This window comes from Leopardus geoffroyi, chromosome B1 (genome assembly GCF_018350155.1).
Source record: "Leopardus geoffroyi isolate Oge1 chromosome B1, O.geoffroyi_Oge1_pat1.0, whole genome shotgun sequence".
In the NCBI taxonomy this organism is placed as follows: Eukaryota; Metazoa; Chordata; class Mammalia; order Carnivora; family Felidae; genus Leopardus; species Leopardus geoffroyi.
In genome coordinates, this window is record NC_059327.1 from 1,221,334 (window position 1) to 1,238,127 (window position 16,794).

Here is a 16,794-nt window from a genome sequence, read left to right on the forward strand (position 1 = left end):
AGTGTCTGGGGCCGGGTGGGAGTGGGCAGAAGGGGGATTCCTTCCCCCGCGTGTACAGCCCGAGAGTCCTCGGGAAGCGTCCGGCGTCGGGGGGTAGGGGGTAGGGGTCCTACCCACGACCCCGCCCACGCGTGCACAGTCTATGGGTGCTTGGGGAAAGGCCTGTATCTGGGGCAGGGTGGGAGTGGGGGGTGGTCCTGCCCCACCCACGCGTGCACAGTCTAAGGGTCCTCGGGAAGAGCTGACGTTTGGATGGGGCGTCCCCATGCCTCCCCCCGCCCACGCGTGCATAGTCTAAGGGTCCTCGGGAAGGGCTGGCGTTTGGGTGGGGGGGGGGGCGTCCCCATGCCCCCCGCCCACATGTGCACAAGCGTCCTCAGGAAGGGCCGGGAGTCTGGTTGACCGTGCCCCCGCCCCCCGCCCACGCGTGCGCAGCCAGGCGGGGCGTTGGGCCTAGGAGGGGCAGCGGGCGGCCACGTGGCCCCGCAGGAATGCGCGGGCGTGTGGGCGGAGCGTGGCCGAGGACGGGCAGGCGTAGAATCCAATGGGCTCCCGGCACCGTCGAAGCCGCCCAATCAGACTGTGGGGGTGGAGCTGCCTCCCTGTGGGCGGGGCCGGGGCGCATCCCAGGGCGGCAGCAGCGGGGCAGGGTGAGGGGCGCTCGGAGGGCCGGCTGGCGGTGGTCCCGCCTGGGTGAGTGCAAGCTAGAGGGCCAGAGTCCTTGGGGGGGGGGGGGGTGAGTTCGGGCCGGGACGTGAGGATCCCTGGGGGACGGTGCAGGCCCAGGGGCAGGGTCCGGGGGTCTGTGTTGGGGGGGGCAGGGATGACTGACGGTCGCAAGGGGTCTGGGGGTCCTGCGGGGAGAGGCGGGGGTTCCGGTGGGGAGGGCGAGGGCCCAGGAATGGAAGGCGGGGGTCCTTGAAGGGCGCGTCCAGCGAGTTAATCGCGGGTCTCGGACGAGTTTGCTTTTTCCTTTGAAAGACTCTCTTCCGTCCAGTGCCCCCTAAACTCGCTAAATCCCACAGATCCGTGAACTCTGGGCTGCCCGCCCACCCTGAGTTTTACGGGAGGCGCAGACCCCTGGTGGTGGGGGCCTTGTTCCCCAGGAACAGTGCAGGTAACGGACCGCACGCAGCCCCCAGCTTCAGTGGGGTGCGCGCTGTGCCCTCACCCCAGCACACAGTGCAAGTAATGGACCACGGGCAGCACCCAGCTTCTGCGGGTTGGTTCCTGGCACCCCGAGCACCACTGTGGAGCTAACCAGCCCATGAGCACCCCTTCCCCCCCACCCTCCCCCGCCCCCGCCCCCGCCCTCACTCTGAACAACTTGGGGGTATGCTCTTCCCCCTGGGCACAGACAGTGGACATAAAGGACTGAACGCAGCCTCCCAACTTTAGTGGGGTGCCCCTGTGCCCTCAGCCCAGCACACAATGCAGGTAACAGGCCCATGAGCAGCCACCCAACTTCAGACGAGTGTCCTGTCTCCTCTGAGCACAGACATCAAGGAGTGGTTCATAGGCAACCCCCCCAACTTCAGAGGGGTGTCCCCTGCACCCTTGAGCACCCACAGTGCAGGTGATGAACCGTGAGCAGCACCCCACCCAGTGGGGTGTCCCCTGGCACAGACAATACAGCTCATGTGTAAGGGGGTCCATGAGCAGCCCCCAGCTCCCTGTCACTCCTGGGTACAGACAGTCTGGGTACAGACACTCCTGGGTACAGGTAACAGACCACGAGTGGCCGCCAAGTTGGGTGGAATTTCTCCTGTTACCCCCGCGCACACATGTGGAGGGAGCAAGCCCACGAGCAGCCCCCCAACTTCGGCAGGGTGCCTGGGGTCCTCCCCCACGGGATAGTGGTAATGGGCTGTCAGGATTGTGTGGGAGGGTCCTCCAGGCAGGGGCCTGGAGGCTGGAGTCAACCAGACCCCACTCCAGTCACGGGAGGAACTGAGGTGTTTATCTGGAACAGTAATTTCCCTTTTCCTGTAAAGACAAAGTCATTGGTCTGCTTTAGGATAAACGTAATTACATCTTGGAAGCAAGTGTGTGTCCCCGTTCTCTCAGAGTATCACAGCTCCAGAAACTGAAGCAGGGGTGCAGGCCATACTCAGGAGGCACCTACTCACCCCCAGCTGGCGACACTTCGCCTCTGTGAGACCCTCAGTTTTGAGCATCAACATCTGGGTAAACGATGCATCCGTGTTCAGAGAAAGCAGCAGATTGGCGCAATGCAGTATTCATGTCAGTGACTCACTTTTGCTAGAGGTGAAACTTCTCATTAACTCCAAACCTCGCGGGCTGTTCTCTCCTCTCTGGTTGAGCCGCAAAGTACAACCTAAGAAGCTGTCAGTATTGCGGATTCGGTGCAGGCGTGCCTGAGTGCCCCGCCAGGTGGAACATTGCAGGGGTGAGGTTTTCACTGTTCACTTACTGTTTACTAAATCTATTTCGCATATCTGTTTCGTAGGAAATAACTTTTATTAGAAAGGAAAGATAAGATTTGGTGTTTGTATATATATATATATATATATATATATTTTTTTTTTTTTTTTTTTTAACATTTATTTTTGAGACAGAGAGAGAGCATGAACAGGGGAGGGTCAGAGAAAGAGGGAGACACAGAATCTGAAACAGGCTCCAGGCTCTGAGTTGTCAGCACAGAGCCCGACGCGGGGCACGAACCCACGGACCGCGAGATCATGACCCGAGCCGAAGTCGGACGCCTAACCGACTGAGCCACCCAGGCGCCCCTGTATTTTTGAAATATAATTTGCTCCACAACTAACAGTGTTTATTTGATTGGCCTGAGTGGCTAACGGTTAGGGACGGGGGTCCGTTTGTAGTCAGATACAGAATTTCCTGGTTCCTTGTCATTTGTCTAAGGTGCTGTGTCATAACTGATTAACCTTCCACCAGGGGTTACAATTAGGGAAGAGGGAAATTGGGAGTTATTTAAAATAGATTTTTACCTTTAAAAATGTTTTTTTTTTGTTTGTTTTTTTTTTAATGGTTATTCTTGAGAGAGAGAGAGCGCGCGAGCGAGCTGGGAAAGGGCAGAGAGAGAAGGAGACAGAATCTGAAGCAGGCTCCAGGCTCTGAGCTGTCAGCACAGAGCCCGATGCGGGGCTCAAAGTCACAAACTGTGAGATCATGACCTGAGCTAAAGTTGGACGCTTAAGCGACTGAGCCACCCAGGCGCCCCACTTTTTACCTTTTACCTTTCTACTTTTACTAAATTTATCATCTCAATATTTTGATCCGCTGTGTTTTCTATGCAGTTTCTTTGCAGTGAAGGTAAGAGGAAAGTGTTTGGGAATTCTGGATAGAGGCAGGCCGGTTGCAGCAAGGGGCTTGATGTCAGGAGCCCTGGGTTGAGGTCTGGAAGTGCTCACCTGACCCGGGGTGAGTCAGGTCATGCCACAGAGTTTCAAGTCTACTCACTTACAAAGTTGCAGGAACACAGCTTCTATGGAAAGCCTTTTTACACAGAAAATGGTCTGCAGAGTGAAATGAAAATGGGGTGATTTTGGCTGTGTTGTTCCGTAAGTAATAGTTTAAAAACCCGAGTTGTAGGATGTTGCTGTATTGCACAGGGTGTGGTAGAAAGGTCTCAGAACGTGTTGGTGTTCAGCTGATACGTGACTCCTAGTCCGCACGGGTAGAAGGGGAGTGGAGAGAAAGAAGACGGAAAGGGAGAGTAGGTGTGAAACTTCGATTAGGTGGGATCATACCTTTCTCACCCAAGCCTCCTGCAAGTGTAATTTTGGAAGGACAGGGGAGATCCTGGAGCTGTGCGGTAGGCATGGGAGCTCCAGGTCTGGGTGCGTCTGACCCGGGGTCCCAGATGAGAGCTGAGTGCATCTGTGGGAGGCTGTGGCGGGGCCTCGCCTGTGACAGGGACGGCCCTGGCTGACAGCAGGTGACAGACCCGGGACCTTCTCCGCCCCCAGCCTCCCTGACACACACACCTCACTCTTCTCACTGCCTGTTCGTGAATCTTCAAAGCTCCGATCATGGAAAGGAATGGTTGTCAGGACAACTGGTACTCTTTCTCCCCCTGCTTTTCTTTGAGTCACTGAAGTGATCCATGCCTGCTGGTGGGAGGGGCTGTGTGTTTTTATTTCATATTTTCACGTGAAAAAGATTGAAATATTGAATCTTTTGTAGTGTTCGTGTTTTTCCCTCCCATGAACCGCCTTCCAGTATCAGAAATTGGTTACAGTAAAACACAGCCTCAGCTAAAACTGTGTGGGGTGGCCTCTGTGACAGGGAGACACGGAGAAGGGGGGTACGTTGTGTAGGAGCCGGGGGGGGGGGCGGTGGCGCATTGCATGTCTGGAGGGAATCGGGCGGCTCTTAGCTCTCCGCGGGGGCTCCGAGGGGTCTGCTTACCTGCTGGCCCATCCTAGACTCCGGAAGCTTGACCCAGTGACCACTCACACGTCCCAAACTGGAGAATTCATGAAGAAAGCAGAAGGAATGGGGGAGGGTGCCTGGGTATTCTGTGCACGGACACGCGTAGCAAGGGATCTTCCAGCGTGAGGCGTGTCGGGGTCCCCGAGGATGTGGGCTTCGCTTTGTGGGCTGAGGGTGTGTCTTCATTCTTATCCGGGCCACTGCCACATGGTTTGGCTGTGGAGCTCCAGACCCTTACGTGACAGTGCCATGATCACCGTTACTATTTGAAGAAGGCAACGTAGACATTTACTCTGAGATACGGATGTTACAAGGAAAACCACGATGTCAGATATATACGTGACCTCTGAACTTCTGGCTTCTCTTGTTAGTGTGGGTCATTAACAGCTGCCCATGGGACGGGGCGCCTGGGTGACTCAGTCTGTTAAGCCCCCAACTTCGGCTCAGGATGTGATTTCACGGTTCATGAGTTCGAGCCCCGCGTCAGGCTCTGTGCTGACAGCTCGGAGCCTGGAGCCTGCTTCGGATTCTGTGTCTCCCTCTTTCTCTGCCCCCTACCCACTCACTCTCTGTCTCTGTCTCAAAAATAAATAAAAACAAAAACATTAGGGTGCCTGGGTGGCTCAGTCGGTTAAGCATCTGACTTCGGCTCAGGTCCTGATCTCAGGGTCATGGGTTCGAGCCCCACGTCGGGCTCTGTGCTGACAGCTCAGAGCCCGGAGCCTGCTTCGGATTCTGGGTCTCCCTCTCTCTCTCTGTCCCTCCCCCTCTTGTGCTCTGTCTGTCTCTCTCTCAAAAATAAATAAACGTTGAAGTAAGAAACGCTGCCCGCGTGAGAAAGGCCCGGGCATTACATCTTGACACACGCGTGCTGGGCACACTGAGGGTTTCATTCTGTTGTTCTCATTTCTCTGAGCGAAGAAGAGAGCAGTGACTTGCGCTTGGTTCCTGGCTTTAAGGACCGGGAGGCGAGTGCGTTGGAAGAGGTGTTGATGCTGACGTGGTCTTCCGTGGCCAGCGGGCGAAGTTTGAAGCCAGGGCTTGGAAGGGCTGTGTTCAGGAGGGCTGTCGTCGAGTTTCCAGCACAGCCGTGGTTGTTGGCTGCTCTGCCTTTTTAACAGCGGCTGGGAAGTGACTTGAACCCCGAGGGCATTTGCTGAGCCGTCTGGATGGGAGGCCTGCACGGGCCGGTGTAGACACAGCCCGGGGAGTCCCGGAGAGCAGGAGGATCGCGCTCCCGAGGCTGGCGCTGAGCTCCAGCGGAAAGACTCCCGTGTGTCTTTTCGGCACTTGTGCCAGCAGGTCTGGGCCTGCGGGCCGGGTGGATCGGGCGGCCGGGAGGCTGTGGGCCATCGCTCGGCTCGTCCCAAGGACGAGGGACTGGGTCCGTCCCCCTCCCCGGCCCTGTGCTGCAGCAGTGATAAGACCGCTCTGGAGCCCTGACTCAGCGGGGCGGGGCGGTGGGGGGGGTGGGCTTACTCGTGCCCCGCGTGCCACCTGCCTCCCGGGAGCTGCGGGAATGTCGTGGGCGTGTCGGGGAGTCTGGTGGCACAAGCGTTTCTGACGGGGCCACGCCGGGGCGTCCTGTCCACCACTACTGTGCTGCAGGGAGGGGGTCACTTGTCATTTGCAGCTGAGATCCCGCTCCCGCCGCCAGGTTCCCAGGACTGCAGGGGCCAGCGGCCTCCGTGAGGGCCTCGGTCCGGGCCTGATGTGTGAGAGTGAGGCAGAGCCCAGGCGGTCTGCTGTCCCTCCTGAGCACTGTGCGACTTACCAGGAGGGAGTGACAGGTGTCCCATTCTGCCCGGCCGCAGGGGTGTGCGGGAACCAGGCACAGGTGTTCGCGGCAGTGAGGAGATGGCCCTGTTAGGCAGGACCTGGCCAGAGGGAGATGTGCACCCCGGGACGGGTCCCTGCTCAGCGTTCGGGCTGGGACGGGACGTGCACGTGCTCACCTGTAACCGAGGCGGCTGTGGCTTCACACGCAGGTGTGTTTGTAGTAAGGCCCATTCTCCTGATGGTGCTCGGGGGCGCAGTTGGCCGGCCAGCCTGCTCCCCGGCTCTGGGCTGCGGAAGGGCCCCAGGCACCTTTTCTCCCCAGGCTTCGCACCAGGAATCAAATGGGTTCAACTACTAAGCCGACATGATAGGCCTGCTGAAATGGACTAGAGACTACGATAAATGCTCTGGAAGAGTAAAGGTGGAGGCAGGGCTGGGGGTGTGAAGGTGAGGAGAGGGTGATGCTGTTCACACGGAGCAGGTAGGACCGCTAGGAGGGCGATACTTGAGTAAAGATCTAAAGAAGGTGAGTGATAAGGCAACGAGACCTTTGCAAGCAGAAGGAATCGCACGTGCAAAGGTCCTGAGGCAGGAGCGTACCAGGCATGTCCAGGAACAGCAAGACGGCCCGTGGCTGCGGAAGACAGAGGTAGGACTTGGCCTCAGGGAAGTGACAGAGGGTGACAGAAAGCCATGGCAGGGCTGTGACCACACGTGACCCCTGTTTAACTGGGCCATCCTGGCTGCAGTCTTGAAAACAGTTTACAGAAGGTTGAGGAAGGGGAAGGGAGATCACTCGTGAGGCTTTTCCAGTAACTCAGGCAAGAGACAGGAGTCAGTGTGGTCCAGACAGGTGGCCTTGGAGGGAGTGGTTGGTCGTATTCCGGTAATGATTTCAAGACGGAAGTGGCCCGATTCCCAATGGGTTATGTGCTGGGAACAGGAGAAAGGGGGATCGGGGTAACTCCCAGAGGTTGAAGTTCTGTCCCGAGCGAGGGCAAGAAGGAGGTTTCTGGGGGTGGGAGTGCTCACAATTCGATACGCTGAGCAAGGTGCCTCCCGCTGGGGCCGGCGATGTCTCTGGGAGAACATTTTGCATACCCCCTTAGCAACTTTCAGATACGAGCGTCTCCCGCTTTCTGAAAGGTCACTCTAAGCCACTTGGCTCCTTGGAAAGACCCACGTTAGGACCTGGTTTCCCTCGCCCAAAGAGCCCGAGGAGGATTTTGCTTCTGTGAAAACAGTCGATCCGTGAAAACAGACGTGTGTCCTCCAGCCAGAGGGGCACAGCCCGGCTCTGTCTGAGGGACGCTCCGCGTGCAGCCGCCTGTCCCCGTCTGTGCCTTCTCCATTTATTTCGGGTGTCTGTCAGCGGCATGTGTCCCTGTGGCCCAAGAAAAGCCTGAGAGAATAATTTTTGGGGTCTGTTCACGGTCACAGATTTTCCCATAGAAATGAATGATAATTCCTTCTATCTCTGCTCTGAGGGATTTCGTCGGAACACTGTCCTTTCGGACAGCGGGGGACCCGCGTGCCATAGTGTGCTCTTAGCGCTAGTGTCCCTGCCTGTGGCACGTTCAGGACCGACTGATCTTGTCGGTGGGATCTTGGATCTCTCACACCCTCCCCTCACTTCTCCCACCCCCACCCCTGCGTCCGGCAACCACCAATCCGTTCTTTGTACTTCTGAGCTCGTTTTCAGTCCACGTAAGACGAGGTCACTTGATACTTGTCTCTCTCCGTTTGTTTCAGCCAATGTGACGCGGCCAGCCGGCCCGTGTCCCTGTGGAGAGCAGAACCTCTGTCCCCACGGCAGGGTAGTAGTCCGCATGGCGTGTGTATCACACCGTAGTTTCTTCCCGTTCTTCCTTCCGTGGACACTTCGGTGGCTTACACGCGTCTTAGGATGACTGTCCAGAAGTGGGATTGCCGAACCGTGGGCGAGTTCTAGGGTTAATGTTTCGAGGAACCTGCGTGCCTTCTCCAGGGCTCCTTTCTCCACGTCCTTGTCAGCACTCCTTACCTTTCGTCTTTTCGATTTTCGCCCTCCTGACAGGCGGGAGGCGATCTCTCAATGTGCTTTTGGTTTGCATTTCCCTGATGGTCCCTGATGGTGAGAGCACCTTTCCATGTGCTTTGCGCCACCTGTGTGTTTTCTTTGGAAAGATATCTTTTCAGATCCTCTGCCCGGTTTTTAAAAAATGTATATTTATTTATTTTTAAGAAAGAAGGTACGAGCGGGGGAGGGGCAGAGGGAGAGGGAGACACAGAATCCGAAGCAGGCTCCAGGCTCCGAGTTGTCGGCACAGAGCCCGACGCGGGGCTCGAACCCACGAACCAGGAGATATGACCTGAGCTGAAATTGGATGCTCAACCAACTGAGCCACCCAGGCACCCCTCTCCCTCACTTTTTTTAAATGTTTATTTATTTTTGAGAGAGAGAGAGACCAAGTGCAAGTGAGGGAGGGGCAGAGAGAGAGGGAGACACAGAATCCGAAGCAGGTTCTGGGCTCCGAGCTGTCCGCACAGAGCCCGATGTGGGGCTCGAACCCACGAACCGTGAGATCCTGACCCGAGCTGAAGTCAGACACTTAACTGACCGAGCCACCCGGGCACCCATTTTCTTAATTTTTCTGGTCACTTGTTACTTTGTGCAGAAGTACGGCCGATTTGTGCGTGCTTTGATTTTGTGTCCTTCAGCTTTGCTGAATTTGTTTCTAACAGTCTTTTGGTGCAGTCTCTGGGGTTTTCTATGGACAGTGTCATGTTGTCTGCGGAGAGTATCACCTTTACCTCTGCCTTCCCAGCATGGATGCCTTTTGTCTCTTTTCTTGCCTAATTGCTGAGGCTGGGATTTGCAGCACCATGATGAAGAAAGGTGGTGACAGAGGACATCCCTGTCTTCTTCCTGATCTTAGAGGAGACCCTTTCTGCTTTCCTCACTGAGTGTGATGTCAGCTGTGGGCTTGCCACATGGGGCCTCTATTAGGTCGAAGTACGTTGTCTCTATACCCACTTGTTGAGGTTTTTTTTTTTTTAAGTCATACACAGATGTCGAATTTTGTCAAATGGTTTTTCCGCACTGCTGGTGATAACCCTGTTGACTTGTCGATGTCGAGCCTGGCATTCCTGGGGTGAACTGCACTTGGTCACGGCGGTCGGTCCTTTCAGCGCGGCGTTCGTTATGGTTCGCCACTGTGTCACTGAGGATTTTTACGTCTTTGTTCATCGGGACTGTAATTTTCCTTAATTATATTGTCTTTGTCTTGTTTTAGCATCAGGGTAACGCTGGCCTCCTAAAATGCAGTTGGAAGTGTTTCCCATTCCTCTGTTTTTCTTGAAGAGTATGGGGAAGGATTGGTATTAATTCTAACGTTAATGTTTGGTAGGTCTCGTCCGTGAAGCTGTCTGGCCCTGGATATTTGTGTGTTGGGAGGTTTTTGGTGATTGATTCTGTCTCCTTACTAGCAACGGGTCTGTTCAGATTTTCTATTTCTTCCTGATTCAGTCTTTGTAAGTTGGTTGTAGGAATTTTCCATTCCTTGTAGGTTGTACGGTTTGTTGGCTTAACATTGTTCGTACTAAGTTTCTTATGATCCTTTGTATTTCTTTGGTGTCTGATGAAATGGCTCGTCTGCTACGTGTGGTTTTATTTGAGTCCTCTCTGGTTTTTTTCCCCAGTAGGTCTGGTGAGAGGTTTGTCAGTTGTATCTTTTCAGAACCTCGTAGTTTCATTGATTTTTTTCTATCGCTTTTTGTCCGATTTATTTCCATTCTGATCTTTGTTACTTTCTTCCTTGAGATGTAGAGTGGGGGTGGTTCCTTTGAGATTTTTCTTGTTTCTTTTTTATTTTTTATGTACAGAGAGACAGCATATATGAGTGGGAGAGGGGCGGAAAGAGAGGGAGAGTGGGATTGAGCCCCTCATCAGTCTCCACACCGAGCGGACAGCCTGGTTATGATTCTCTCTCTGTCCCCCTCCCTCCTTCCCCATCTGCCCCTCTCCCCCACTCGTGTGTGTGCTCCCTCTCTCTCTCAAATTAAGAAAAAAAAAAAATGAAAAAAAGAGAGTCTTACTCGAGCTTCATGCCCAGCATGGAGCCCGACAGGGGACTCAATCTCACAACCTGATCTGAAATCAAGAGTTTCATGCTTAACTGACAGAACCACCCAGGCACCCCATTCTTGTTTCTTTGTTTTCTTTTTTTTTAATGTTTATTTATTTTTGAGAGAGAGAGAGAGAGTGAGAGAGAGAGAGAGAAAGAGAGAGAGAAGGAGGGGAGGGGCAGAGAGAGAGAGGGAGACACAGAATCCGAAGCAGGCTCCAGGCTCCAAGCTGTCAGCACAGAGTCTGATGCAGGGCTCGAACTCAAGAACCGTGAGATCATGACCTGAGCCAAGGTCGGACGCCCAACCGACCAAGCTCCCAGGAGCCCTCTTGTTTCTTAACATAGACATTTATGGCTACAGATTTCTCTCTCAGAGTAGCTTTGCCGCATTCCATAGATTTTGGAGTGTTGTGTTTCCATTTTCGTTTGTCTCAAACGAAACAAGGTATTTTTTTTTTTTATTTCCTTTGGGTTTCTTGTTTGACTCACTGGTTGTTCACTAGGATGTCGTTCAGTCTCCACATATTTGTGTTTTTCCCCATTTTCCTGTGATTGGTTTCTAGTTTCATTCCAGTGTGATCACAAGAGACGTTTGATATGGTTTCAGTGTTGTTAAGTTTGTCGAGATTTGATTTGTCACCTAACACGCGATCTGTCCTGGAGAATGTGCCGTATGCACTTGAGAAGAGCGTGTATTCTGCTTTGGAAACGAATGCTCTGTATGTGAAGTCCGTCGTGTCTGATGTGCCGTTTGAGGCTGGGGTTTCCTGTTTGATTTTGTCTGGCCACCTGTCACACGTACTTTAAGACTTGGTGGGGTTCAAGGAGAAATGCCCACCACTTTGGGGGCGCCTTGTTGGCTCAGTGGTTAGGTGTCCTACTTCGGTTCAGATCATGATCTTGCGGTTCATGAGTTCGAGCGCCGCGTCGGGCTCTGTGCTGTCTCCCTCCCTGTGTGTCTCCCTCTCTCTCTCTCTCTGTCCCTCCCCTGCTTGTGCTCTGAATCTTTCTCTCTCTCTCAAAAATAAGTAAACATTAAAAAAAAATTAAAAAAAAGAAATGCCCGCCATCTTGGAGGGCTGCAGGCTAAGGAGTCTTCACTTGCCTAATTAGCATCGTCTCATGGTCATGAGCCTCTGCTCCTGCCCCGTGGTCTTGGAGATACCCCCCATCCATCTGGCCCTCCTCCCCGGTGCCCTGTGGACCCCGATACCTGAGTAACCTTCTAAAAAGGCCTCTCTGGCCACATCAGTTCCCTACTCAAACACGTCCGTGGATCCCCTCGGAGCCAAGCACGAGGCCCTGCCCTGGATGGGGGGGGGGGTCCCCCTGCAGGTGGGGGGCCTCCCTCCCCTCGTGCTGCCCTCCTCTGTCTTCCTCCGGGAAGCACTCTCTTCGCAGCCCTGCCTCAGCCGTGCTGGCAGAGTCCTAGCCTGCTCTCCTGCCTCCCTGCCCAGGACTGCTGTGTGGGCACAGTGATTGCGCCCTCTGGACACCCTCTCCTTCCTCTTCCCAGGGTCCACGGTGTGGCTCCGCTGGTGTTGGGTGTGTGGGCACCCCAGCACCCTGGGGGCCGTGTCCCGGGGGACGGAGCAGGTTCCCGGTCTCCCCTCCCCACGTGTGTGAGGAAGGAGGCTTGCTGTGCCCTGGGGGGGATGGCTCTTACTTATCCTGGGTCTGACCGATGTGATAACATTTCTCTGTGGGAGCATCCGATTACGCTTCCCGTAAGTAACTCCCTTCCTGGGCGGCCCCCACCCCTTGGAGGCCCTGCACCCTGGGCACGGAGGTTGTCCTGCTGGGGGTGCAGGGCTCAGACTCTGGCCTGGGTCCCAGGTGACCCCCGTTCTGAGGCCACGTGTCCTGGTCTCTGAGGCTGATTCTTACAGTTGGAGTTCACTTTATGCATGAGACTTCTGGGCACGTGGGTCTTAGTGGAGGGGCTTGTGGTTTTACTCTGGGTCACGTTGTGAGGTGACCCTTTCCTGGGATGCTCTGCCCTGTCCTTGGGTCGGGCACAGTGTGGCGTGGGAAAGAACAGGGAGGCCTGGAGAGGCTGCGGAGGGCGCCCGGCTCCAGAATTAATCAGAGAGCGGCGCCCCCGCTGGTGGGCTGATGGGGCACAGGGTGTGGGCTCCGGGAGGAGGGCTGGTGGGAGCACAGGGTGTGGGCTCTGGGAGCGGAGGCGGCTCTAGAGACCGTTCGCTTCCATGAGCAACTTTCTGCTATTTTGTTTTCCGAGCTTGATATTTAAAGAAAGCATTTCTCAAAGACTTGGCCTGATAAAGACAGATCTCACTTACTCCTCGGTAAGTCTTGATCATGTGAAGCAGTTGTGATTTTGTGCAGGTGAAGTTGAGGTTTAGAGAAAAGTCTGGATTGCTCTGACTCCGATGACTCGAGTCTGTGCATTCAGTGCAGACGGGCCCTCCAGAGCTTTCCGGGGGACGTGCGGTTGGGTGGTGAGTCTCCTCTTGGTAAATTGACCGTCAGAGGACAGGAGGGCACAGCCATGTCACTGACATGGTCAGAGCCCGTGTGGACCCCACCCCCGGGGTAGGGGGTTCCCCTCGACCTGGGCCTCCAGCTGCCCACAGTGTGACCCACCAGGAGCTCCTGTGTCCCTTCCCCACCTCTTCCTCCCTCCTCACAAAACCCCTTTCTGGAGTTTGTTCCTTACTAGCAGGTCCTAAATAAGGAAGTATTTTCCCAGCTCTACAAACGTGCACTTATGGCCTGGGCATCAGCCAAGGTTACGTGTGTTCCTTGTTCTGAGCCAGCGTTCAGCCTGCGCCCTTCCAGAGGGAGCCTGCCTGGACAGGCTCCTGGATGTGTCCCACCCACCCTGAGCCACACGCACTCCCTCCGGGGTGGGGCTGGACAAGGCTCCTTCCCTCCCCTTTCTCTCTCTAGGGGAGGGGTTTGGTGTTTCCTCCTGGACTCCAGATTGGGGGCCTGAGCTGGGCTCAGAGAACAACAAACAAGAAGGTTGACATGCACATGAATTCATCTCAGCCACGGCAGAGGCCTTGGGTGGGGGGAGGCAGGGGTGCAGAAGTCCTGGGTGGGGGAAGGAGGCAGGGGTGCAGAGATCCTGGGAGGGGAAGGAGGCAGGGGTGCAGAGATCCTGGGAGGGGGAAGGAGGCAGGGGTGCAGAGATCCTGGGAGGGGGAAAGAGGCGGGGTACAGAGTTTCTGGGTGGGCGGAAGGAGGCAGGGGTGCAGAAGTCCTGGGAGGGGGAAGGACGCAGGGGTGCAGAGGTCCTGGGAGAGGGAAGGAGGCAGGGGTGCAGAGGTCCTGGGAGGGGGAAGGAGGCAGGGGTGCAGAGGTCCTAGGAGGAGGGAAGGAGGCAGGAGTGCAGAGGTCCTGGGAGGTGGAAGGACGCAGGGGTGCAGAGATCCTGGGAGGAGGAAGGAGGCAGGGGTGCAGAGATCCTGGGAGGGGGAGAGAGGCGGGGTACAGAGATCCTGGGTGGGTGGAAGGACGCAGGGGTGCAGAGGTCCTGGGAGAGGGAAGGAGGCAGGGGTGCAGAAGTCCTGGGAGGGGGAAGGAGGCAGGGGTGCAGAGGTCCTAGTTGGGTGGAAGGAGTCGGGTGCAGAGGTCCTGGGAGGGGAAAGGAGGCAGGGGTGCAGAGGTCCTGGGTGGGTGGAAGGAGGCAGGGGTGCAGAGGTCCTGGGAGGGGGAAGGAGGCAGGGGTGCAGAGGTCCTAGGAGGAGGGAAGGAGGCAGGAGTGCAGAGGTCCTGGGAGGGGGAAGGAGGCAGGGGTGCAGAGGTCCTGGGAGGGGGAAGGAGGCAGGGGTGCAGAGGTCCTGGGAGGGGGAAGGAGGCAGGGGTGCAGAGATCCTGGGAGGGGGAAGGAGGCAGGGGTGCAGAGATCCTGGGAGGGGGAAGGAGGCAGGGGTGCAGAGATCCTGGGAGGGGGAGAGAGGCGGGGTACAGAGTTTCTGGGTGGGTGCAAGGAGGCAGGGGTGCAGAAGTCCTGGGAGGGGGAAGGATGCAGGGGTGCAGAGGTCCTAGTTGGGTGGAAGGAGTCAGGGGTGCAGAGGTCCTGGGAGGGGAAAGGAGGCAGGGGTGCAGAGGTCCTGGGTGGGTGGAAGGAGGCAGGGGTGCAGAGGTCCTGGGAGGGGGAAGGAGGCAGGGGTGCAGAGGTTCTGGGTGGGTGGAAGGAGGCAGGGGTGCAGAGGTCCTAGGAGGAGGGAAGGAGGCAGGGGTGCAGAGGTCCTGGGAGAGGGAAGGAGGCAGGGGTGCAGAGGTCCTGGGAGGGGGAAGGAGGCAGTGGTGCAGAGGTCCTAGGAGGAGGAAAGGAGGCAGGAGTGCAGAGGTCCTGGGAGGGGGAAGGAGGCAGGGGTGCAGAGGTCCTAGGAGGAGGGAAGGAGGCTGGGTTGCAGAGGTTCTGGGTGGGTGGAAGGAGGCAAGGGTGCAGAGGTCCTAGGAGGAGGGAAGGAGGCAGGAGTGCAGAGGTCCTGGGAGGGGGAAGGAGGCAGGGGTGCAGAGGTCCTGGGAGGGGGAAGGAGGCAGGGGTGCAGAGGTTCTGGGTGGGTGGAAGGAGGCAGGGGTGCAGAGGTCCTAGGAGGAGGGAAGGAGGCAGGGGTGCAGAGATTCTGGGAGGGGGAAGGAGGCAGGGGTGCAGAGATCCTGGGAGGGGGAAGGAGGCAGGGGTGCAGAGATCCTGGGAGGGGTAAAGAGGCGGGGTACAGAGTTTCTGGGTGGGCGGAAGGAGGCAGGGGTGCAGAAGTCCTGGGAGGTGGAAGGAGGCAGGGGTGCAGAGATCCTGGGAGGGGGAAGGAGGCAGGGGTGCAGAGATCCTGGGAGGGGGAAAGAGGCGGGGTACAGAGATCCTGGGTGGGTGGAAGGAGGCAGGGGTGCAGGGGTCCTGGGAGGGGAAAGGAGGCAGGGGTGCAGAGGTCCTGGGTGGGTGGAAGGAGGCAGGGGTGCAGAGGTTCTGGGTGGGTGGAAGGAGGCAGGGGTACAGAGGTCCTAGGAGGAGGGAAGGAGGCAGGGGTGCAGAGGTCCTAGGAGGAGGGAAGGAGGCAGGAGTGCAGAGGTCCTGGGAGGGGGAAGGAGGCAGGGGTGCAGAGGTCCTGGGAGGGGGAAGGAGGCAGGGGTGCAGAGGTCCTAGGAGGAGGGAAGGAGGCAGGAGTGCAGAGGTCCTGGGAGGTGGAAGGACGCAGGGGTGCAGAGATCCTGGGAGGAGTAAGGAGGCAGGGGTGCAGAGATCCTGGGAGGGGGAGAGAGGCGGGGTACAGAGTTTCTGGGTGGGTACAAGGAGGCAGGGGTGCAGAAGTCCTGGGAGGGGGAAGGATGCAAGGGTGCAGAGGTCCTAGTTGGGTGGAAGGAGTCAGGGGTGCAGAGGTCCTGGGAGGGGAAAGGAGGCAGGGGTGCAGAGGTCCTGGGTGGGTGGAAGGAGGCAGGGGTGCAGAGGTCCTGGGAGGGGGAAGGAGGCAGGGGTGCAGAGGTCCTAGGAGGAGGGAAGGAGGCAGGAGTGCAGAGGTCCTGGGAGGGGGAAGGAGGCAGGGGTGCAGAGGTCCTGGGAGGGGGAAGGAGGCAGGGGTGCAGAGGTTCTGGGTGGGTGGAAGGAGGCAGGGGTGCAGAGGTCCTAGGAGGAGGGAAGGAGGCAGGGGTGCAGAGGTCCTAGGAGGAGGGAAGGAGGCAGGGGTGCAGAGATCCTGGGAGGGGGAAGGAGGCAGGGGTGCAGAGATCCTGGGAGGGGGAAGGAGGCAGGGGTGCAGAGTTTCTGGGTGGGCGGAAGGAGGCAGAGGTGCAGAGATCCTGGGAGGGGGGGGAGGCAGGGGTGCAGAGATCCTGGGAGGGGGGAAGAGGCGGGGTACGGAGATCCTGGGTGGGTGGAAGGAGGCAGGGGTGCAGGGGTCCTGGGAGGGGAAAGGAGGCAGGGGTGCAGAGGTCCTGGGTGGGTGGAAGGAGGCAGGGGTGCAGAGGTTCTGGGTGGGTGGAAGGAGGCAGGGGTACAGAGGTCCTAGGAGGAGGGAAGGAGGCAGGGGTGCAGAGGTCCTGGGAGAGGGAAGGAGGCAGGGGTGCAGAGGTCCTGGGAGGTGGAAAGAGGCAGGAGTGCAGAGGTCCTGGGAGGGGGAAGGAGGCAGGGGTGCAGAGGTCCTGGGAGGGGGAAGGAGGCAGGGGTGCAGAGATCCTGGGAGGGGGAAGGAGGCAGGGGTGCAGAGATCCTGGGAGGGGTAAAGAGGCGGGGTACAGAGTTTCTGGGTGGGCGGAAGGAGGCAGGGGTGCAGAAGTCCTGGGAGGAGGGAAGGAGGCAGGGGTGCAGAGATCCTGGGAGGGGGAAGGAGGCAGGGGCGCAGAGGTCCTAGGAGGAGGGAAGGAGGCAGGAGTGCAGAGGTCCTGGGAGGTGGAAGGACGCAGGGGTGCAGAGATCCTGGGAGGAGGAAGGAGGCAGGGGTGCAGAGATCCTGGGAGGGGGAGAGAGGCGGGGTACAGAGTTTCTGGGTGGGTGCAAGGAGGCAGGGGTGCAGAAGTC

At 57.4% G+C, this 16,794-nt stretch overlaps 1 protein-coding gene and 1 non-coding gene across 12 annotated transcripts in view; both read left to right on the forward strand.

Annotated features, from left to right (window-relative positions):
- The first annotated feature begins 583 nt into the window (after positions 1 to 583).
- The window catches only part of ARHGEF10 (Rho guanine nucleotide exchange factor 10), a 116,563-nt gene continuing 100,352 nt past the window's right edge, over positions 584 to 16,794 (forward strand). For 5 of the 11 annotated variants that reach the window (XM_045451404.1, XM_045451414.1, XM_045451435.1 and 2 more), the window contains exon 1: positions 595 to 693. The gene's annotated coding sequence lies outside the window, so the exon portion shown is untranslated. Of the gene's footprint in view, positions 694 to 16,794 lie in introns of all 11 variants that reach the window. The other 6 variants (XM_045451395.1, XM_045451450.1, XM_045451469.1 and 3 more) reach the window with 4 other exon arrangements.
- On the forward strand, positions 5,032 to 5,115 carry TRNAR-UCG. The gene has a single exon. It is a non-coding gene; the product is annotated as a tRNA-Arg (tRNA).